The sequence below is a fragment of the Protopterus annectens genome, chromosome 4.part0, assembly GCF_019279795.1.
Source record: "Protopterus annectens isolate FY-2018-M chromosome 4.part0, PAN1.0, whole genome shotgun sequence".
Classification (NCBI taxonomy): domain Eukaryota; kingdom Metazoa; phylum Chordata; order Ceratodontiformes; family Protopteridae; genus Protopterus; species Protopterus annectens.
In genome coordinates, this window is record NC_056733.1 from 1442770690 (window position 1) to 1442795891 (window position 25202).

The 25202-nt window shown below is 43.3% G+C and overlaps 1 protein-coding gene across 4 annotated transcripts in view; it reads right to left on the minus strand.

Moving 5' to 3' along the window:
• Positions 1 to 25202, minus strand: part of LOC122799903 (E3 ubiquitin-protein ligase RNF14-like) — a 975557-nt gene that overhangs the window by 719204 nt on the left and 231151 nt on the right. The gene's annotated exons all lie outside the window — the stretch shown is intronic.

The window sequence follows — 25202 nt, forward strand, 5'->3', positions numbered from 1 at the left end:
TAGAGTGAGCTTTTCCAATACAAAGTTAAGGTCCCAGCCTGGGGTAGGGGCTCTCCTGGGTGGTCTTAAATTTGTGGCCCCTCTGAGGAATTGCTTTAGCGGGGAGTGAGAAGAGAGGTGGTTCAGTATTATAATGTGCTGAAATGGCAGAGGCATTAATTTTAATTAACTAGAAGGAAAGGCCCTTGTGGAGTATCTCTGTGAAGTACTGAAGAATATGCGGTAAGCTGGGCATTGTTGTGCCCCGAGTCTGGCTCCGGGAACAGTATCTTTTCCACTTTTCAGCATATGATTTTCTAGTACTAGGCCTCCTTGCCTCCAGAATGACACCTAGCACCTGTTTACTGAGGGATGCTATTGGAGAGCTCAAGGAATTAGCTAGGCTGCAAGGTTCAGAGTTTGAAGCTGAGAGTGCAGAATCTGGCCCTCCTGCTGGAACAACAGGGAAGGGGGTCTAAGGCAGGTACCATGGTTCCAGCAATGACATACTGCACAAGAGGGGGTTACCAATGCTGGTGTGGCTAGTCTGGTGCAATCAGTATTGTCCTTGGTTTGCCCTGTTTGATCTTTAGCAGAACTTTCGAGAAGAGAGGCAGAGGGGGAAAGACAAACAGAGGCTTTCCCAGGTGAAGGACAGGGCATACACTTCCCATGCTTGACTGTGGGAAGTCCTTGTGCAGAATTTGTCCAATTGGTAGTTCTGAGGGGAGGCAAACAGGTCTATCTCTGGATTCCCCCCCTCGTTGTTTCTCAAAAGGTTGAATATCCTTGGTTCCAGTTTCCACTCGTGTGGGTCCATGAGATTTCTGCTCAAGTCATCTGCCAGTGAATTTAGCTTGCCTGGCAGGAATTGAGCTTGTAGGTGCACTTGGTAGCTCAAGGCTGTGTTCCACACAGCCATGGCTAGTCTGCAGAGAGGGTACGAGTGGGTTCTCCCTGCTTGTTTATGTACCACATAACAGTGGTGTTGTCTGTCTTTACCAATAATTGTCCTGGAAGAATGTGGCCCTTGAAGGCGGTCAGGGAATTTTGTACAGCTAACATTTCTTTTTGATTGATGTGCAGGTGCATCTGACTTGGGTTCCATTGGCCCTGAATGCACTGCCCTGCCAAGTGAGCCCCCAATGCATAGCCTGATGAGTCTGTTGTTAGGGTTTGGGCAGCAGGGGGTAGAATGAATGGGAGCCCCTTGTTGTGGTAGCAGGCCTCTGCCCACCAAAGGAACTCTGTCTTTATACAAGGAATGATAGGAATCATTGATTCCAGGTCCTGAGAATGTTGACACCATAGGCTTTTTAGATCCCATTGTAGTTTCCTCATATGCAGTCTTGCATATGGAATTAGTAAATGCAAGAGGCCATGAACCCCAGTGGTTGCAGGATTTTACTTGCAGACAGCTGGGTCTTTGTGGCCAGTAGTTTGAAGTAGGCTGTCAAACTTGTTTCTCTGGCATGAGGTGAGCCATCTGGGAAGCTGTGTTCAAGCTTGCTCCCAGGAATACAATTTGTTGGCAAGGTACTAGATGAGATTTCTTTTCGTTTATGGTGTACCCCCAGTGAAGTTAGACGTTTCTTTACAAATGCCAGATATTTTAGTAGCATGTCTGGGCTTTCTGCCTGAATTAGGCAATCGTCCAGGTATGGGAATACTTGAATATTTCTTTGCCTGCAAAATGCAATGACTGGAGCTAGGCACTTGGTCTTATCTACTGCGTCCAGGGTATTCACAAAGGGAAGTGCAGAGAACGGATAGTGCATAGAGCCTGCTCTGAAGCATAGGTATTTCCTGCAAGATTCCCTTATCGGAATGTGCAAGTAAGCTTCCTTTAAGTCTAAGGTTGCCAACCAGGCATCTTGCCTAGCACAGGAAGCAGCTGTTGAAGTGTTAGCATGTTGAATTTTGGGATTACCAAAAAAGGTGTTTAGAATAGAGAGGTCCAGGATAGGACACCAGGAGCTGTCTTTTGTGGGTACCAGGAAAAGTCTTGAGTAAAAACCTTGTCACCTTTCTTCTGCTGGGACAGGTTGAATAGCCATGGTACTTAGAAGAGAGAACCTGCTGTTGAGCCTCTGCCCACTGATTTGGGGGTAGGTCTGGCCAACTGTTTGGGGTGGGTAAGGTGTGGAATCTGTATCCTTGGGAAACTACATTTAAAACCCATTTGTCCTGGGTAATGAGTTCCCAGTGTTTTGCATGCCGGGCGATCTTTCCCCCTAAGGGAGCGGACAGTTGAGCAGGGCTTGGAAGGTTTAAGGTCAAGTCATTGTGACATTTTTCCATAGCGGGCGTCTTACTACTTCCAGCTTTGGAAGTGGGAGCCCCCCATGCTTAGGCCTGTGAGTACCTTGAGACTGTAGCCTGGGTGGTCTGCTGTTCCTGGGTTTGGACTGAGAAGGCCTGGAATAGACAGGAAAGGACCAATTCTTAGAAGGCCAATGCCTACTAAATCTGGGAGGCTGTACTTGCAGAAAATCTTTAACAGTTTGCATAGATTTAGCTTTTTACTCCATCTTTTTAAGGACGACTTCTGCTTTGTTGCCAAAGAGGCAGTTTTGGTTTAAGGGAGCATCCAGTAATTTAGCTTTAACATGATCTGGCAAATTTTGCTCCTTAAGCCAAGCATGCCTTCTAAGAACAGACCCAGTGATGGCAGCCCTGCAAGATGCTTCTAAAGAGTCAAAACCACATTGCAAAGTAGGTTTAACAACTTGTTCAGCAGAATGCATTAAATCCTGCAATTCTTTATTTTCATCACAGTCACGAATCAACATCACTTTCTGTTCAAGTAGTCCCATAATATGCTGCTGATACTTTAACATATGAAACTGGAAGTTTAAGACCCTAATGGCCAAAGTAGCAGAATTGTATACCTTCTTACCCCATCTGTCCATGGCCCTGGAATCTCTATCAGAGGGGGGTAGGGTTTTTGGCATTAGTAGCCTTAATGCCTTTACGTCCTTAGGAAATGGTCTCTGGGTCCACAGTACGATTCTTGAAGAGGAATTTGCGAGTCAGGTACTCTAATACCCTAGAAAAAGAACTGAAACAAATGAACATGCCCTCAGCACTTCTATTAATACAATCCAAATGGTATCGATATCCATCTTCAATGGACCAAGCAAAACATGAAAGTTTTAAAAACTTTTTAGAGATTTGAGTCAACTGAGAACTGGCGACTGGCCTTTTGGACATCAGATGCCTGTCCTTTTCTTTGTGTTTTTTGTAAACTGCGGTAGTCGGCTGTTCCGACGGCATTATATAATTAAATCGTCTGCCACAGTAATGAAATGTAAAATCGTACCAACGCTTAATAGTGCGTTGGTTAAATCTAGCACAAATCCGACAACAAGCAACGTCGTGGTCAGGGCCTAGGCAAGGAATACAGTTAAGAATGAAAATCCTTATGAGGTATTTGCTTCCCACAAGAAATACAATTATTAACTTTTTCTGACATAGGTCTGGAGCAAGAAAAAAAAGTTTCCCCATCGGGGTACTTGGCTTTTAATGAAGACTTTGGATCTGAAATTCGAACTTGAAAGTCTCAGGAGTCGGCCGACCGGCACTTGTGAACTGCTTTTGCTTCGGGCAGCGCGGCAAGAAAGACTGCAGAAAATGGCGTCGGCTGCATCTTTTAAACCCCCGGCGCACTGATGTCAAGGAGGAGGCAATAGCAACCGACGCCGGACCTAGACTTTGGAATTCAGGCCAACTGTGGGTAGCCTGCCAGCAGGTTAACCCAACTGTAATGACTGCAACAGTGAAACACGATGAACATCATCCAAAAGACCAACCCTGAAGCTGAGTGGTTGGCTCCAAAACAGATGTAGGAGCTGACCTCAACCATGGCAAAGCCCAGAGAAGGAGAATCGGCTCGGACAGCTGTCCGATCAGACTCCCCTCCCTGGACCAGATGGGAGAAAGTCGGCTCCTAGACTCCTCAGATTCCAATGGAACCAAGGTACTCAGAGCAGATGTCGGAACAGACGATCCTGTTGGAGGGTCTCTGCTCCAACGTTTCCACTATCGGGCCCAAGTCCGCTGGCTCCAAAGCCTCCGATCAGGTCAGAGGAGGAAACAAAGAAGGGGATGGTGCCTTTGTCTGCTTCGGTTCCTTTTGGGTTGGAGTCGACAGAATTTTTGCTAGCACTGGTGTACGAAGTAGTCTCTTCACCACCCACTCTACATCATCATCGGACAGACTCCTGGAAGAACGGGAGGACAATGAAGGTGATCTCACCCTTTCTAGGAGCAGAGATCTCAAAGCTGGAGTAATCGGCTCCAAAACTGGGGATAGTCTCCTAACTTGAAACTCTGTTGGTTCCGTAACTGCAAATTGCGCCGAAGAGGTAGACTTTTCAGAGCCAAGAGCCCTTGGTTCCGAACTAGGTGATTTAGCCATAATTTTTTTAGGGGCTTCAGAGACCAGATCTGAGGCAACAGTTTTTTCCCTGAATGCTACAATTTTGAGGAAGAAGGGGATCCTGAAGATTTGGAGCTCTGAGACCCTTCCAAAGCCTCTGAAAAGGGAACCTTCAATAACCCTCTAACAATAAACTTGTTCTTGCATTCAAGGAGTACTCCGCTGCTGAAAGCATGGCAAAAGGAACAAGATTCTTGCAAAGGGAGGGCACCCAGGCAATAAACGCAACTTGCATGCCCATCAGTAAGATACATTTTCTGGCTGCATTTGTCACATTTTTTGAACCCAGACTGTTTAAGTTCTTTCTGATACTTAGGCATGTCTGTAGCAACAAGAAAGGCAGAACCAATATGAAAAGCCCAAAAGAGAAATTTGTTTTTAAAACTTTGTTACTTCACAAAGTAATATATCTAAGAGTGAAAACCAGCAAAACCGTACACTAGGCAGGTCAATTCTAAACATGTATATGTATAACTATAGCTTCAACCTAAAAGCTACCAAAGGAAACAAGCAATATCAAGAAAACACCACACAAAACTAGTCTACGAATACAAAGAAGCCTTTAAATATATATATCACTAAGTCTTAACGCACAACTATACAGGAGAGAATCCTCTAAATTAAACGGATTCTTGTCATGACTATGAGGGAAAACACACACGGGAAGGTAGGGGAGTGGCCCTCTAAGTTAATCGGGCCACTAGAAGCTCTCCAACTTAACAAGCTACCTAAAAGATGAAAGCTCTCTAATTAAAAACGAGCTTGAGGCGGGGATAAGGAACTAAGATGAGAACACAGGTAGGCCTGAGGAAAAAAAAGACGATGGCCAACAGCAGCAAAGGCAGGGAGAAACACAGACAAAATGCCCTTAACTAACTAAAGCCTAACAAGGTTTCAACTATAACATTTTAACTATTAGTGCTGAGAATATAAAAAGAAGAAAAACTTAGCCAAGAGCCAGTCAGAAGTCACCCGATCTGCTCGAGCGGCAAACAAGATCTGGGTCATCTTCTCTAAGCATCATAGGATAGGGCATAGCCTCAAGCCAGTGGAAGATCTCAAGCTTTGGAATTAGGCCGAGTTGGAACCGATGCTCTGTTTCAAACCCAACCAGCATAAAATGAAGGAGAGACGGGACAACATAACAATGTATATTTGCCAATGTATGATTTTGTAGTAGCAGGCTTTCCTGCCTCCATTAGTACCTGCTACACCTCCTCAGTAAACATGTTCCTAAAGGTAATTAGGACCCTGTCCATCCAGGCAGTCAAGTGAAGTTGACTGTGCTGGGGTGTGTCAAACACCCCTGCTCTTGTGCAAGTACATCCAGTCTGTGAGGAAGCTTGTGGTAACTGCCCATGGCCTTTTCCAAAAGGGAGAACCACCCTTGCATGGGCCAGAAGGGAGCCACCATAATGATCTTGGAAGAGTCCGTCTGAATCTTCAGAAGTACACTGTATATTAGTGGAAAGGCATACTGGAATATTCTTGTCCAAGAAAAAGAAAAGGCATCTATCCATCTTCCAGGCCTTCTTGCATGGACTCCTGGAACAAAAACTTGCCAGCTGATGATTCACAGAGGAGGCAAGTAGGTCTACTTGAGGGACTCCTCACACATGGATCAAATCTTGGAAGACCCCCAATCTAGTTTGCATTTGTAGGAGTCTGCCCTTATCCTATTCAGCTTTTCTGCCATACAGGTTTGCTCTGATGGAATGCAGGATGTCTGCAGAATGAGACTGTGCTGTGAAGCTACATCCCAAGCTAATATGGCTAGTCCACAAAGGGGTACAATCTGGTTTCCTTGCTTGTTTAGGTACTACATGACTGTGGTATTGTCTGCAACTGCTTGAAGAGGTCCTAGGGACCAAAGATAATTCAGAGAGCAGAGTCAAATTATTCTGGCTACCAAAAAAAGCAAAAACCAACTAGAAAATGGAAATAAAGTTTGAACCAACTTTACTAAATGTAACAAAGATAGTAACAGAGATAAAACAACTGGAACTGGGATCTTTAGAAAAGGATAGGAGTAAATTACAAAGGAAAAAATGGGAAATGTGGGACCACTACATGCAGAGGAGGAACGATGTTTAAACAAAGGCAGGATCTGAATGAGCTATGTAATGGTTGACTGACAATGACTGGATATATTAAAAGTGATGTACAATGTTTGCAGCTACAGTTGTGTTCGCAAGGTTTGCAAGGTATAATGTTTGCAACTGAAACTGTGTCTATGATTTATTTTCATTTCTATAAATGAAAGATTATTAAATTGTCATGTGTGACAGACAAAGATGGTTCCTGTGGGGGAAAAAAAAAAAAAAAAAAGAAAGATGATTCAGAGGGTTGAGTGCCTTGATCAGGGCAACCACCTCTTGTATATTTATATGCTTGCATCCGTTCTTGGTATCCCACATACAGTACAGTTTTGTACCTACCATAAATGTAGATGTTCGAGTGGTTATGCTGCTGCAGTCACACTTGGGTTATCCTGCCGTCAGGTGGTCCCGCAGTCAGCCTGAATTCCAAAGCCTTGGTCCGGCGTCGGTTGTCGTCGCTTCTTCCCTGACGTCAGTGCGGCAGGGGTATAAAAGAGGCAGCCGACACCATTTTCTTCAGTTTTTCTTGCCCCAGATGTCAGGTGCCCCAAACTAAGAAGGCAAAATAAGAAGCTTGCAAAATATACCTTAATGGAAAACAATAGCACTAGTTGTAAGCAAATACACCATATAGACATTTGTGTAACAGCTCAGTCAAATATTGGAGAATGTTAGGAATATTTGGGATGGCAGGATTTAGACTTCTGGCCTGGTTCCATATACAAAATCTTTTCCATTTGTCTGAGTAAGTTTTTCTGGTGCTGGGCCTCCTGGCCTCCAAAATGACATTCTGGACGTCCTTTGAGAGAAGTGTTGTTTGATAATTTAAGGTATTTTCCATGCATCTAGATTTAAGGTCCTTAGTTGACTGAAGGATCTGAGAGTTTTGTTGGGTTAACAGCAGAGGGAATTGAGGCAATATCCAAGGAGGGCTGCAAGTCATGTTTCGTAGTAGTGGGTACCAGTGCTGATGTGGCCAGTCTGGAGCAATGAGGATCATCTGTGGTCTGTCTGATCTGACTTTCAGTAATACCTTGGTCAGTAGAGGCAGAGGTGGAAAGGTGTAGACTGACAATGTTGCCCAATTGAATGATAGGGCATCCACTTTCCAGGCCTGGGGATAAGTCCTTGTGCAAAATTTTTGTAGCTGGCAATTGTTGGTTGAGGCAAACAGATCTATGTCTGGTGTTCCCCATCTTTGAGTTATCATGGAGAATACTTGTGGATGTAATCTCCACTCGTGAGGGTCTGACAAATATCTGCTTAATTCGTTTGCCAGAATATTTTCCTTTCCAGGCAGAAATTGTGCTTGCAGTTGTACTTGGCAAGTTAATGCTGTGTTCCACAAGGCCATTGCCTGTCTGCATAGTGGGTAGGAGTGCGTTCCTCCTTGTTTATGTACCACATAACTGTGGTGTTGTCCGTCCTTATTAGAAGTTGTCCTGGATGCAAGAGGTCTTTGAAGGCTGTTAGAGCATTTTCTACAGCTAACATCTCCTTTTGATTGATGTGTAGGTGCCTTTGGTTTGTAGTCCATTTGCCCTGTACGCATTGTCCTGCCATGTGTGCACCCCAGGCGTAGTCGGATGAATCTGTTGTCAAGGTTTGGCTTGCTGGAGGTAAAACAAAAGGAAGACCCTTGTTTGCTTGGCATGCTTGAGCCCACCATAGAAACTCTTTCTGAAGGCAGGGAATGAGAGTTATACTTGCTTTGAGGCTGTGTCTGTGCTGGGACCATACACTCTTTGGGTACCATTGTAGTTTCCTCATATGTAGCCTTGCATATGCTATTAGTTGAATGCAGGATGCCATGTACCCCAATGCCTGCAGGAATTTCCCTGCAGTGAGCTGGGTATAAGTTGCCATCTTTTTGAAGTACTGAGCCAGTTGTTTTTGCTTGTCTGGCGTGAGGTAAGCCATCTGGGCCGTTGTATTCAAGCTGGCACCCAGAAAATTATTTCTTGTGAGGGTATTAGTTTTGACTTCTTTTTGTTTACTGTGTACCCTAGGCAACTTAGCAACTTTGTTGCAAATGCCAGATGCTGTAGTAGGATGTCTTTGCTGTCCGCTTGGATCAGGCAGTCGTCCTGATATGGGTAAATTTGTATTCCTCTTTGTCTGCAGTATGCAATTACTGATGCCAGGAATTTCGTGAATACTCTGGGCACAGTAGATAAGCCAAAGGGCAATGCAGAGAATTGATGATGCGTTGTGCCTGCCAAAAATCTGAGGTATCTTCTGCAATCTTGTCTGATAGGGACATGCAGGTATGCCTCTTGGAGGTCCGTTACCAGCCAAGACTCCTTGCCCAGCATGGGAAGAAGCTGCTGTAGTGTGAGCATTTTGAATTTGGGAATGTCCAGGTATGTGTTTAGAATTGAAAGGTCTAAGATGGGTCTCCAGGCTTTGTCCTTTCTTGGTACTAAAACAGTCTTGAGTAAAATCCTTGACCTTGCTCTTTTGCAGGTACCTTTTGAATTGCTTTCATGTTCATGAGAGCCGAAATTTGCTTTTGTGCCTCTGCCCATTGATTTGTTGGCATATTTGGCATGCCTCTCATCCGTGGTAAGGGCCAATTTTGTGGAAAAAAAGCCAGTTTTCCTCCTAGAGGTGCTGCCTGTGCAATTTTGCTTGGCAGGTGAAGAGGAAAGACACAGTTTGTTTTCTGAGGGGTTGAGATCCGTTGTCTCCCCCTCTGAGTTGCTGTTTGCCACTGTCTAGGCCTGGTAGGTACCTTGTGGCTGGCCTCTGCCCCTAGGGCGTCTGTACCTGCCCCTTTGGGGTCTGTCTGAAGCAGGAAAGGACCAGTTTTTTGATGGCCAGTTTCTGCTGAAGTGAGGAGGTTGTACCTGTAAAAAATCTTAAACTGTTTGCCTTGATTTAGCCTTTTCTTCCATTTTCTTTAAAATTTCCTCTGCTTTGACACCAAATAATGCATCCTTTTGCAGTGGGGCATCCAGTAACTTTGCCTTGACATGTTCTGGTAAGGGTTGCTCTTTTAGCCAAGCATGTCTGCGTATTACTGACCCTGTGACCGCTGCTCTATATGAGGCCTCCAAAGAATCAAAGCCACACTGTAAGGAATGTTTTCCCACTTGTCCTACTGCATGCAATAAATCCTGCATCCCTTTGAAATCTAGTTGATCTGTTTGAGGAATCATTTTCTGTTTTAACTGAGTAAGCAAGTACTGCTGGTATTTAATCATGTGAAATTGGCAGTTTAATGCCCTCATGGCCAAAGTGGCAGAGGTATAAACTTTTTCCCCCCATCTTTCTAATGCTCTGGAATCTCTTTCCGCAGGTAGTGGATTCTTAGCAGTAGAAGCCTTCACTCCTTTGGGACCCTGGGAAATTGTTTCTGGGTCTGCAGCAGGGCTTTTGTATAAAAACTTGTGAGAGTCAGGGACTCGATAGTATCTGTCTGGTTTAGGTGGAGCAGGAGGTAAGGAATCTGGATTTAGACTAGATTTAGAGTAGACATCATCCAGAATATCTAATACAGGAGGGATAGCTAGGGGTCTATGCTGAGGTAGAAGTAGAAACTCACGGAGTCTTTTCTTGGAGTCAGAGTAATCTTGTCCTTCCCAATGGAAATGCTCTCTCATGGTGTGCAGGGTTTCCCCAAAAGAGAAGTCTTCAGGTGGGGAAACAGAGGGAATAGACTCCTCAGCATCTGAGTCTTCATAGAGAGGAAAGAGGTAATCCTGTTCCTCAGAATCTGCAGAGGAAATGAATTCCTGGTCAGAGGGAGGTAAATCCTCCTCCAGTCTAGGCCTTTTGTCAGGAGGGGGCTGAGAACCTCTGATAAGGGTAATGAGGTCCTCCGCCATTTTGAGCATCTGTTTTTTAGGCATAGGGGCCTGAGTGGGAGTCTGTGGGCCCAGTTTCTTAACCTTTGGTAGCTTAGTGTATGACTTTACAGAGAGAGTCGTCGGTTTAAAGATGCCTTCTGAAACCAAAGGCATGTCCATAGGATCCGGATTGTCGCCAGTGCTGGCGTCCGCGATTTGAGGAGTAACCGACTCCAGAGGCCCAGTAGGTCCTGACTGAGAGGTAGTCATGTTTTCTAAATCTGCAGTAGTCAGGGGCTGCGTAGGCGCCTCACTGAATACCGGAGATCCTAGGCTGCCTGTCCTTATCCTTGCGTTTCTTAAAAGTAGCAGTTGTCGGAGGTTCCGATGACATGTAGTTGAATTTTCTGCCAAAATAACGTCGGGCGGTATCAGGCCGATGCTTAATAGTGCGTTTATTGAACCTAGCGCAAAACCGACAACCAGAAACGTCGTGGTCTGGGCCTAGGCAAGGAATACAGTAAGAATGAAAATCCTTATGAGGTATTTGCTTCCCACAAGAAATACAATTATTAACTTTGTCTAACATCGGTCTGAGGCAAGAAAAGATTCCCCAATGGGGTACTTAGCTTTATAGATGACTTTGGCTGAAATTCTGTTCGAAAATCTCAGGAGCTGGCCGACCGGCACTTGCAAACTGCTTCTGCTTCAGGCACCGTGCGGCAAGAAAGACTGAAGAAAATGGCGTTGGCTGCCTCTTTTATACCCCTGCAGCACTGATGTCAGGGAAGAAGCGACAACAACCGACGCCGGACCAAGGATTTGGAATTCAAGCCGACTGCGGGACCGCCTAACGGCAGGATAACCCAAGTGTGAGGACTGCAGCAGCATAGCACGATGAACATCTTGCACTTTTATCTTACCTGAAACTGTTCCCCAAGAAAAGTCAGAGGCATCTGTAGTGATGGACTGCTTTAAACAGTGAGGGAGAAGGGGACATCTGGACATAAGGATATTTGCTGTCTCCACAAAATGATTTTCCCATCATGCAAAACCTAGTTTTGGGATTTGAAAGGAGAAAGGATGTTTGTGTTGGACCATGGAGTCTTCACATGAGAAACACACAATGATACCTGAAGTCTTGCCAGGGGTATCATGAGAATCATGGATGTCATGACACCCAAAATCCAGAGGTATCCCCTCACAATGAATGAAGTGGGAATGGAAAACCTAATTACCCTGAAGCTCTTTGAACTAAGATGTCTAGATGACAGTCTAGGAATACAACTGTATGTGAAGGAGTAAAAAAAAAACTTTGAATGTTTTCTTGAATCTCAGCTTGTGCAAGAGATCTCTCACCCAAGACAGAAATTTCTAACATGTTGAAAAAAGATTCTGCAAAGATAAGCAGGTCATCTAAATATGGAAAGTGTGAATACCCTGTAGCCTTCAATGAGCTATGACTGCAGCTAAACATTTTGTAAACAGTCTTGGAGTGGATAGTCCAAAGGGTAAGGCAGAGAACTGACAATGTGATCCAGGCACACACACTTGAGAAATGCCTGAAGACTGGATGACTAGGGATGTGATGAGAAACATCTTCTAAATCTAGCGTTACTAGGAAACTTGAAGGAAGAAGAAGAGGTAATAAATTGTGAAGTGACAGCATTTTGAACTTGGGCGCCATCACAAACAGATTTAGGAAAGCAAGATCCAGAAAAAAAGTCTTCAAATACCTTCTTTCTTTAGCACTGAAAACATCCTGGAATAAAAACCTTTTCCCACCTGGGAAGCAAGAACTGGTTCTACATATCACGCGCAAACAGCATGTGATTAAGGACAGGTAGAAATACGAGTCTGGTCCAGTGGATGACAGTTTAGAGGAATTTCTTCCTGCTACTGTCTGTAACCTTGATGAATGATATTCAGAACCCATTGGTCTGAAATGGTTGCCAAAGAGAAAGGTGAAGATTCAGGTGGAGAAAAGGGACTGCTGGAGGTGGGGTGGGGTGGGGAGTCAAGGTCCCTTAAATAGTCATTCTGACTTGAACTGTCCTTGGTGTTGAGGAAGTTCCTGAATTTTTTTTTTTTTTGGAACCCCCTTGCCACTTCTTAAAAAAAAGAAATTCTGTACTTACCATAACGTTCCGTGTTTGTAGTCCATCTCACCTACATTCTTGCTGGATGGGTTCAGAGCCGATATTCGACTCAGACTCGGCCGGTACTAAAGCTCGAGAGCTTTTACTGGCTTGAGGCTAACCCCTATCCCATGGTGCCTCACAGCAATTCCCCAGATCTTGTTTGCAAGAAAGCAATAAGTACCGAACAGTTATGAAACTATCAAAAAATGTGTACATAAAGACAAATTATTATGTAACATTATCCATTCTAGGTGGACAACAACTACAACCAGGTCAGACAGCATACGTATAGTCCACCAGATCCTCCAGGAACAAGAAGGGGCCAGGAGAGAGGGACGCAAGAATGTAGGTGAGATGGACTGCAAACATGGAACGTTATGGTAAGTACAGAACTTCTTTATGTTATGTAGTCCTATCTCGCCGTAATTCTTGCTGGATGAGACAGCATCCCTAGCACCTTTATCCCAGGTGGCTCAAGTGAAGAGACTCTTCAGCACAGTGGACCTAAAGGATGACCTGTCCCAGGAGCCCAAGTCCAATTTGTAATGAGTGACAAATGTATGTGGTCTTGCCCAAGTAGCTGCTGCACAAACAGTATCAATTGGGAGCCTAGATCTAAAGGCATATGAAGTAGATACTGCCTTTGTAGCATGGCCTTTTACTTTGTTGGGTAACAGTTTGCATTTCCTTTGCTCATTAGACTGCTGGCAATCTGAAAGCCATTTTGAAAGGGTAACCTTAGAAATAGGCAAGCCTTTTTGTCTGAAAAGGAAACAAATAACTGATCTGATTTTCTGAATTCTTTAGTCCTGTGCAGGTAAAACCTGAGAATTCTGTGAACGTCTAAATTGGTGTAGTCTGTACTCAGACTTATTAGAATGATTTGGAAAAAAAAACACTGGTAGCTCAATAGTAGTGTTAAGATTATGCTCTGAGCATACCTTGGAAAGAAAGGAAGGATTTTGTCCTGAGTAAGAGTCTATCCTTGTGGAAAATAATGTAACGAGGTCGAATAGTAAGAACTTGCAGTTCTGAGACTCTCCTAGCAGAGGTTATGGCTACTAAGAATAGTGTTTTCCAAGATAATAGTTTCAGATCCGATGAAGAGGGCTCAAAGGGTGCAGAAATTAATGATGTGAGAACTAAGTTCAGGTCCCAGGGTTCTGATGGTTGTTTGATTGGAGGCCTGAGAAGGAGAACTCCCTTCAAAAAGGTTTTGCACAGAGTGGGACATGATGGTATTTCCCCATGAAGCCAAAATGGAAATTAGAAATGGCAGCTAACTGAACTCTGACTGTAGTGGCTGCAGCTCCTTCATGAAAAATTGACGGAAGCACAAAATAGATTCTACAAGAGCTGTATAGGGATCTAAGCCTTGATTTACAGCCCAAATAGAGAACCTTTTCCATTTGCTGGAGTATAACTTCTGAGTAGAAGGCTTATGGGAAGAAATCAGAATGTGTTTAACTGAAGGAGAGAGGGAAACGCACCTGGCAGTTCGTGGAACTGAACAGCCATGCTGTCAATTTTAGGGTGTGGATGGTGGGATGGAACTGCCCAACTGAGGAGTCAGGAGGTCTGGAGATGGTTCCGCAATCCATGGTTCCTCCAAAAGGTAGGGCCACAGGAAGGGAAACCAGACCTGCCGATGCCAGTAAGGAGCAATTAGGATCAGGGTACTCAACTGCTTTGCTTTCTGTATTACCTTTGAGATTAACCACTTGGGTGCCAACTCCTTTTCCCAACGGTTCTTGGAATTCATAAATTCCAATGCCCTGGATCAACTAATCCACTGTCCCACCAGGGGCTCCAATATCCTAGACCTGGTCATTACCAACATGGGAGATGGATGCTCCACACCAGTGGTCACCCCCCTCATTGGTCAGGTCTGACCATAAACAAATCACCCTTTACATCCACATCCCACCCCCACCCCCCAGTAAGGAAACCTCTTTAAAAAAACTTCTCCAAAGTCAACTTCATGCTAATAAAGTCAGAAGTGACAAACTTCACAACACCCACACAGACGGGATCTGGAAGTTCGACTGCAGAATCCTACACTAAGGCACTGTACGAGCACATCCACTCGTGCATGAATCATGCCATCCCAAATAGAACCAAGATGCTCTTCTCCAAAAAAAGGAAGCCAATCTGGTGGTCCCCTGCTATAAACAAACCGTACAACGGAAGGAAGAAACTGTTGCAGAAGAGGAAAATCCCAGGATGCAAAAAAACTCCCTCACCAGCCTCAGTAAGAAGCTGAGATCCCTCATAAAATCCTCAAAAGCTAGTTACGAAAATAAAATTGCCAAAGATTCCAAAGACAACCACAAGGCATTCTATAGTTATGTCAAGAATCTAAATGGCAATGCTCAGATCTGCTCTGAACTACAACAGAATGGCATTAAATATACTGATCCCAAGGATATTGCCAATATCCTGGCAAATCGATTTAGTGCCAACTTCACTCACCTCTCACCCCCTAAAGGGCCCATCTCAATACCAAAAGATTGCCAAATTCCGATAATCACAGCCACACAGGTAGAAACAGCACTCTCCAAAGCTAAGAATGCAGCATCCATGGGACCAGATGACATCCCAGGTTGTGTACTACATGAACTACAAAATGAACTGGCACCCCACCTAAGTGTCATGTTTAATAATAGCCTCACCTCAGGCTTCGTGCCCACTGAGTGGCACACAGCTGCAGTTATCCCGCTCCACAAGGGAGGATCCACCTTGGATCCCGGGAACTACCGTCCCATCAGTCTGACAAGCCTGATCTGTAAGGGCATGGAGCGCATTATCATGGAACTATACAAACGCTCCGGTTTCTACTTCTGTGGCTGTGAAACCGAAGCGAATCACTATAGAAGCCATGATCCATTCTGCCAACTCAGATAATAGGGACATCCATGCATTACTTGGTCCCACAAGTGATTTTGCGGCTAAAGACCAACGAAGGAAACAGACGAGGCTAGACTCTTTCATTGGAGCTTCTGAAGATGAGATATTCGGTGAAGGTGAAGGTTTTCCTTCTTTCCCTTTACCGATAAAACCGTTCGAGAGAAGAACTTTGTCACCCTTCAACAGGAAGAGAAAGAACACGGAGGAATTTGTCCAATACCAGAAGAAATGATGAACTTTACCAGCATGACCTGATTATTAACATCTCAAGGTATGAACTAAATCTTCATGAAACTTCATTATTGAACAAGGGGTTAAGCTTTATCCCCTCTTGTTCAACAGACTTTGTCGACATACTGGTGGACATTAAATTGTTCACCAGAAATTTAGGGTTGAAGTTAATGTATGGACATAATGATTTGAATGTTGATTCTACAGCATCCAATAATTTTAATTTTAAGAAACCGTCTGTTTTTATACCACAGCCTCATCCCCTCTTGGAAGCCTTTGAGAAGGCATGCGAAAGTGATTTATTTACTTTGTATAATAACAATAAATTGAAACCGGAGTTTCACAATCTGACGTTGCATGAGAGGGAAGCTATTGTTAGTCTACAGAGTAATAATGACATCATTATCATAAAGGCTGATAAAGGCGCCATTGTCATTATGGATAAGAACACATACACCAATAAAATGCAAGAAATGTTGATGGACAAAGATACATACACTCCCCTTGACTGGAATGCACTCAATAATTTAATTAGGGAAGTACATAGTACGCTATACGATATGTTATTATGTAAAACTATAGACAAGGAACTCTATGTTTATTTTACGGTAGAGAATCCTTTGGTTCCTACTTTTAGGGGTCTCCCTAAAGTGCATAAAACAGAGATAATCCCCCTTTGAGACCCATTGTATCTAGCAAAGGATGGCTCACAGAACCACTTTCCATCTATTTGGACAAGATGTTCAAACCGATTGTGACCAATACTAATTATATTTTAAGGGACACGCAACAGTTTTTAGAGAAATTATCTGACTTAAACAGATCACAGTTGTTTTCAAGTGATGACATTCTTGTAACACTTGATGTGACATCATTATTTACATCAATACCAAATGATGTTGGTATTGAATATGTGCGTCAGTTCCTTTTGGCACATGACATAGCCAATACAGATGTTATGAAATGGATGAGCCTCCTAGAATTAGTTCTTGAGAACAATGTTCTGCTATATGACAATAAGTATTTTTTGCAAACCAAGGGGGTAGCCATGGGACCCCTTGTGCCAACACCTATGCCAATTTGGTGTTGGCACAATGGGAAGACACTTATGTATTTAATCATGCTTTATACTGTCAACACTTAAAACATTACAGTAGATTTGTTGACGATGTGTGTATTGTATGGGGGGGATCAGTTACATTACTAACAGACTTTGTTAGATACTTGAATGCCACTACTGATTTTTTGAATTTTGAATGCAGTTACTCTGTTTTGGAGATTGTATTTTTGGATGTTAAGCTAACTAAAGGAACCAATGGTATAGACACAGAGTTATTTAGGAAGACATGTTGGAAAAACAACTTACTGCACCACAGCAGCATGCATCCCAAACATATACACAAAAACATTCCCAAGAACCAAATGTTACGGGCCTCTAGATTGACTACTCAAGAGTCTACCTTTAATAAACAGAAGACTATACTTAAAAAGAATTTTTTAGAAAGGGGCTATAAAGAGACAGAAGTACATGAAGCACTAATTCATGGGGATATTCACAGAGTAGGTAAGGGCACTCCGTTTTTAAGGAGAGTAGATGATAATGATGGGTTGAACATCAAAACCAATCCCCCAGCAGTAAACAGACTGATTATTCCTTATACTAATATCAATAATCAAGTAAGGCAGGTTATAGGAGACAATTGGAAATTACTCTTGATGGATGAGAAAATAAAAGACTTAGTTGATACTAGACCAACTATATCTTATAGAAACATGAAGTCCCTAGATAGGAGACTATGTTATGAAAACCTTAACAAGGTCAATATTTTTCCACATAAGACAGGAACCTTTGCATGTTTAACTTGTAAGCAATGCAAATATATAGTTGCAACTGATAAATTCATACATCCACACACAGGGGGTGAATATTTGTTCAAGGGATATGCATGTTGTAAAACTAGAGATGTTATATACCTCGCTCAATGCCAACAATGTACACTTTTTTATGTTGGCAAAACCAATAGGACATTACGTGAGCGAATAAGAGAACACATCTATGCAATTGATAAACAGAATACAACAAATGCCCTAGCACGACATGTTTTAGATAAAGGATCTTCACATTGTTTTAAATTCATGGTCCTTGAGACTTTAACAAGAACTAATAGGCTAGGTAACATTAAAAGCCACACAGAAGGGATAGAGAACAAATGGATTCTTAGGCTACAAGCCCATTTTTATGGGCTTAATGATAAGATATCCCTCAAACCCTTTCTAGCCAGTAGACCCTTGAACCACTGAATTTTATACATTTATATTATGTATTTAATATATATGTTTTTAATATATGTTTTAATATATGTTTTAACATATGTGTTTTTAACTTATGAGTTTATTTATGTGTGTTTTCACAAGTCTATTGTATGTGCTTTCATAAGCTTTGTAGAATTTAGTAAGACATTTATACTCAGACTTGTTTGAATTTGTAAGCATCACTAATTACATCAATTACACCTTGTGGTCTTTAATCAATTAAGGTGCAATGTACTATGGTATATAAAGGGATGCATTATTCATACATCTTTAAAGGTCTGAAGAAGCGTTACACCAACGCGCTTACCTGTCTCTTTTTTTACCTGTTTGTCTTAATAAAGGACAGTCTGTGGAAGATTTGGTGAGATTTATTTGCAGCCTGGTGCACTCCTCACTTTTGGACTACATTTTGATATTTTTTCGTTTTGATATTTTTTCGTTTTGAGGGTGCTTTGCTTGTCAGGTAACCTTGTTTTTACCAACTTATAAACAAAGACATTGGCAACCTCCAGACACTGGACCCCACCCAGTTTGGGTTTGTGAAGGGCCGATCTTGTCTCCTGAATCTGACTGAATTCTTAGAGTAGGTCTCCAGAGCTGTGGATGAGGGTAAGGAGGTCCTCACAGCCTATCTGGACCTCGCCAAGGCCTTCGACACCATCCCCCACTCTGGAATCATAGATAAACTTACTAAGCTGGCCATAAATCCCTACATCACTCGATGGGTTGCCAACTGGCTTACTGACGGAACCCAGACTGTAAAAGTAGCAGACTCCACATCCAGTTCCAGACAAGTGGAGTACCTCAGGGTTCAGTCCTGGGACCACTCTTGTTTGGCATCTACTTCTCTGAAGTACAGGCCAACACTAAGGGACTCAGGCTAACTAGGTTTGCAGATGACTGCAAAATGGGAGCCATTACTGAATCCCCAAATGATGTGGATATTCTACAAAAGGGCCTTACAGAAACAGATGCCTGGTGCCAGAGCCATGGGCTCAAGCTTAATGCCAAGAAATGTTTAGTCACCCCCTTTGGAAAAAAACATGTACCCATGAACTACCACACAGGTGGCAGGACACTAAACATCGAAAGTGTGATGAGAGACTTAGGGACACAAGTGGACAGTGGTCTCACTTTCGATAACCACATCACCACAACAGTCAGGAAATCCTTCTACGTGGCACACTTCATCACTAAGGGCTTTTCATCCAGAAAAAAGGAGGTCATTGTCCCACTGTACTCATCCCTCATTAGACCCATTATAGAGTATAATGCCCCATTTGGTATGTACCTCACAAGACATCTGCAACAGCTGGAAAGGCCACAGAAATACCTCACTAAAAGAATCACAGGCGTAAAGCAGATGCCATATGCTGACAGTCTGAAAAAACTCCAGCTATACTCTGTGGCATATCGTCTACTCAGAGGCGATCTCTGCTTAACATACAAGGCCATGTCAAACCCTGAGCTGTTGGACATGCTCCACTTAAAGAAATCCCAATCCCTCAGAGCCACACGCTCCAGGGATCTAAACCTTATCACAATGAACAAAACATGCTGGAGGGATAGGTTCCTGACCCAGAGACTCCCCATACTCTGGAATAGACTGCCCATACATGTCAAGCAGAGCACCTCATTGGCCCTCTTCAAAAGGAAATTTGATGATTGGATGGGAGAAAGGAAATTCACCCCGGGGATCAAGTCAGTCACCCTGCTAGACAGGGGCCCAGAGAAGTAAATAATGTGGGAAAAAATTTCCAGAGAATCGTTATGGCTAGGCTTGCATAGGCCTTAGGGCCGATAGCCTAGTACCAACCTATGAACCTATGAGAGGAAAGGGTGGGAAGGCATAAAGAAGTCCCGGGGACTAATTGTGGACTACAGCATCCCTGGGTGACATCCCCGGATGGGGAAGTAGGGCAAAGTAGCTGCTGCATTTGGTGTTCAGGTGTGTGGCAAACAGGTCGCAGAAAGGCTGGCCCCATCTGTGAAAGATCTCTTTCACAACTTCTGCATTCATAGACCACTCATGAAGCATCAGAATTGCTCAACTGAGTTTGTCTGCTATCACACTGGATTTCCCCGGGATGTGCGTTGCATGCCCATCGCCCATTTCCAAACTCTTAAGGCCTCTCGGGAAAGCAGATAAGATTTGGTTCCCCCTTGCTTGTTTATGTACCACACGACAGACATGTTGTCTGGATGAATTGCAATTGTCCCGGTGGGAAGAGAGCTGTGAAGAGCTTGCAACGAATATAGCACAGCTCTCATCTCCAGAACATTGATGAGCAAGTGGTTCTCGTGGTTCTGCCAAGTACCTTGGACAGTCATTCCCAGATAATGCCCCCCCCCCCACCCTATCAGGGAAGCGTCCGTGGTCAAAACTACTTTCTCTTGGGGAGGAACAAGTGGACGACCTAACAGAAGTTGTTCTGTACGCAACCACCATGTCAGATCCTCTTGCAAGTGTTTGTGATATGAATCTGATGAGACAAGGGAAGATCCTGCATCGACCATTAGGCAAATAGTAGCCACTGAAGTATTCTCATGTGCAGACGGGATAGAGGAACTAATAGAATGGAGGAAGCCATAGTACCTAGGACTTGAAGGACTTCCCTGGCCTGAACTTTGTGACTGTTTAGCATAGATATGACTTGGCTGCGTAGTGATTCTACTCTTTCTGGTGTTAGTATTGCTGACATGGTGGTTGTGTCTATTTCTGAGCCTAAGAATACAATGTGCTGCGAAGGAGATAAGGCTGATTTTTTTAGGTTGACTGTGATGCCTAAACTGGCGCACAAGGACAGAGTCTCATCCCTGGTTCTGATGAGCTGATGCCTGGTGGAAGCAGTGAGGAGCCAGTCGTCTAGGTACGGAAACACCTGGAATCCTTGACGTCTCAGGTGAGCGGTTACCACTGCCATGCATTTGAACACACTGGGGGTTGTAGTGAGGCCAAAGAGCAGTGTTTGGAACTGAAAATGACTGGCTCCCAGCCTGAAGTGCAAGTGTCGTCTAGAGCACCTGTCCATTTTGATGTGGTAGTACGCGTCCTACAGATCTATTGAGCACATCCCAATTGTCTTTCCCAATAAAGGGAAATATTGACTGCAGAGTGATCATTCAGAACTTCGATTTCTTTATGAACTTGAGTCTGCTGAGATCTAGAATTGATCTCCAGTCCCCTGTCTTTTTTGGAACTAAAAAGAATTAAGAGTAAGTTCCAGATCCTATATGCTCTGTGGGGACTTCTTGGATGACTTTTTTTGCAGCAACGAGATGACCTCTGATGTTGCACGGTCTAGTTGAATGGGTGGCACGTCTGGTAGAAACCAGTTTACTGGGGAATCGGAAACAAAGGGGATCAGATAAAGTACAGTTGTGTACCTACCATAAATGTAGATGTTCAAGTGTATTCACTGTTGCAGTCATTACTCTTGGGTTATTCTGCTGGCAGGCTAACCTCAGTAGGCCAGAATTCCAAAGTCTAGGTCCGGCGTCGGTTGCTGTCGCCTCTTCCCCGTCAGTGCACCAGGGGTATAAAAGATGCAGCCAATGCCATTTTCTTCAGTTTTTCTTGCTCCAGATGTCAGGTACCCCCAAATTGGTAGGCTGAAAAAATATGCCAATAAAAATACATGCACAAAAATAACATTTCCTTTGTCTACAAGCAAATACACCAAATAGGTTGTATAGGATAGAGTAATGCAGAAAAGTCCCAGGAAAGAGAAGGGGGATGGTGGGTGGGTAACCTGGACTGCAACAGTGAACACACTCGAACATCTACATTTATGGTAGGTACACAACTGTACTATTATACAAACTCCACTCCACACACCTTCAGATAGAAACAACTCTGATCCAAAACAATACCAAAACAGCAAAATCTTCAGAAGTCAGGAATCGAAAAACAGGAACCAAAGTCAAATCCAAATTCTTTATTCTCCAGCGCCTCGGTGTAACCACCTTTCAAGAGTATACATTCTCACTGAAAGAATGTGTATATATATATATATATATATATATATATATATATATATATATATATATATATATATATATATATATATATATACTCATAGCAATTAAACAATTATGTTCAAAAAAATTTTAAAGCAGACACCTCCAGTTTATTTCATTATTCAGTCCACAAGGTGTCATTGTATTGCATTTCAAAATAAAAATACTTTCCTTATATTGTAAGTTACATTTCAAAGCATTTTCATCATTACAAAGACATTTCACACTTTCTAAAAAGTACAGTTTTGTACCTACCATAAATGTAGATGTTCGAAGATCCACATTGCTGCAGTCCTTACACTTGGGTAGTCCGCTGTCCTCGGTCGGCCCGAATATCAAAGTATTAGGCTGACGTCGGTCAAGGCGCTTAAGACTGACATCAGGACGTCAGGGTACAAATGCGCATGACCGACGTCATATCCTCAGTCTTTTCTTGCCCCAGATGTCAGAAGACCCTAAACAGAAAGGTCATAAACCAAAAGACAGCAAAAAACAACCAACCACCCTTGTACTAACCATATGTACAATATATACAATATTCACAATATGTACAACCCAAACCACACAACCACCTCTAACTACAGAGGGGAAGGAGGGAGGGTAAATTGGACTGCAGCAATGTGGATCTTCGAACATCTACATTTATGGTATGTACAAAACTGTACTATGTTCTTCATCTCACATTGCTGCAGTCCTTACACTTGGGTAGAATCCCAAAGCAGAGATAAGGGAGGATGGCAAAACTATAAAGCAGTAGGAGCTGCCAAAATGCCCTGTAAAATTGCAGTGGCAAAACCAGCCCTCGATTTAGAGTAAAGTGGAAGGTGATAATGCTTAGAGAAAGTATGCACTGAACTCCAAGTAGCTGCCTCCAAAATATCTTTAGTTGCCACCCCCCTTAAAAAAGCTGTAGAAGTGGCAGTAGCCCTAGTGGAATGAGGCCTAATCCCAGCTGGAACCTCCTTGCCATGATGGGAATAACAGAAAGCAATACAAAACCCAATCCACTTAGAAATAAATAGTTTGTTTTGACACAGGCTTGCCCTGAGAACCCAAAGCAAAAGAGACAAATAACTGCTGAGACTGCCTGAACCCTTTAGTTCTGCTCAAATAATATCGCAACTGCCTGTGTATATCCAAAGTGTGCAAAATCTTTTCCCCTTTATTTTGGGGGTTTGCATAAAAAGTAGGCAAATGAATAGTTTGGTTTAAAGCCACACTAGAAACCACTTTAGGCATAAAGGAAGGATTAGTACGCAAAGATACCCTATCCTTATGGAAAATTAAGAAAGGCTCAACTGCCATAAGGGCCTGTAATTCAGAAACCCTTCTCGCAGAGGTAATGGCCAACAAAAAGCAGTCTTCCATGATAAATATTTCAACTCAGCAGTAGCTGCAGGCTCAAAAGGTTGTAGAGTGAGTTTCTCCAACACAAAATTGAGATCCCAAGCAGGAGTCGGAGCTCTCCGTGGGGTCTTATATTCTTTGCCCTCTAAGGAATTGCTTAAACAAAGGATGAGAAAACAATGGTGGGTCACAGTCATAGTGAGCAGAAATTGCTGCAGCATGAATCTTAATTGAAGAGAAGGACAAACCTTTGTCCAGTAACTCAGTAAGATATTGAAGAGCCACACTTAAATTAGGCTTAGAAACATCAAATTCCTTTGCTGTACTCCAAAATAAAAATCTCTTCCATTTATCTGCGTACACTTTCCTTGTACTAGGCCTTCTGGCCTCCAAAATAACATTCAAAACTTGCTGTGGCAGCTGAGACCCTCCAGGGTTTAAAACAGAATATGCCAGGCTGTCAGGTGAAGAGAGTGAAGTTTGACATTGAGTAAATGACTGTTCTCCTGAGACAGCAGGTGTGGAATCCAAGGCAAAGGCCATGGAGGCTCCCGTACCAGACTTCTCAGTAATGGGTACCAGTGCTGTCGAGGCCAATCTGGAGCTATTAAAATCATCTTTGGCTTGTCCTGTCTGACCTTCAGGAGTACCTTTGGGAGGAGAGGCAGAGGTGGAAAGGCATACACATGAAGATTGTTCCAAATGAATGAAAGAGCATCCACTTTCCAAGCTGTGGGATGAAACCTTTTGTGCAAAACTTTGGCAGCTGGTAGTTCAGTGGAGAAGCGAACAGATCTATGTCTGGAGTTCCCCATAACACTGTCAATTTCTGAAATACATGAGGATCCAATTTCCACTCGTGGGGATCCATAATTTGCCTGCTCAACACATCTGCTAAGGAGTTCTGTGCTCCGGCAGAAACCTTGCCTGAAGATTGAGCTGTAAACTGAGAGCAGTCTCCCACAAAATCATTGCTTGTCTGCATAGAGGATAAGAATGTGTTCCCCCTTGCTTGTTGATGTACCACATGACAGTTGTGTTGTCTGTTAGAATCAACACCTGCCCTGGAAGAAGTAAATCCTTGAAAGCTATTAATGCAAATTGGACTGCTAACATCTCCTTCAAGTTGATATGTAGATGTTGAAGTCTGGCAGGCCACGTGTCTTGTACCCACTTTCCATTTAGATGAGCTCCCCAAGCTTTGTCTGAGGCATCTGTCGTTAGAATCTGACTGCGCCTCTGGCCGGGTCACAGAGAGTCCCTTGTTTAGGTGACATTCCTGAGCCCACCACAAAAATTCCTTTTGAATGCAAGGTATTATTTGAATGACAGTGTCCATATCTTGGCAGTGCTGTGTCCATACATTTTTGAGATACCATTGCAGCTTCCTCATATGCAGTTTGGCATTGGGAAGCACCAGAATACAAGATGCCATGAACCCCAAGGCTTGAAGGACTGTCCTTGCAGTCAGCCTGGACTGATGAGACAATTGATGGAAGTAAAGAGAAAGATTCTTTTGTTTGTCCGGGGTCAAAAAGGCCATCTGGGATGCTGTATTCAGTCTCACACCCAGAAAGCACATGTCCTGAGAGGGTACTAGACTGGACTTTATTTCGTTCACAGAATACCCCAGGCATCTTAGCACTGCTATCACATATTGCAAATGATGAAGAAGTTCGTCCTTTCCTTGGGCCAGAATCAGGCAATCGTCCAAATAAGGATAGATCTGTATTCCTCTTAGCCGGAAGAAAGCTATCACTGGAGCCAGAACCTTCGTGAACACTCTGGGCGCAGTAGATAAGCCAAAGGGCAATGCAGAGAACTGATAATGAGAAGTCCCAGCTCGAAAACGCAGATACTTCCTGCAACTTAGCCTGATAGGAACATGAAGGTAAGCCTCCTTGAGATCCAAAGTCACCATCCAGTGATCTTT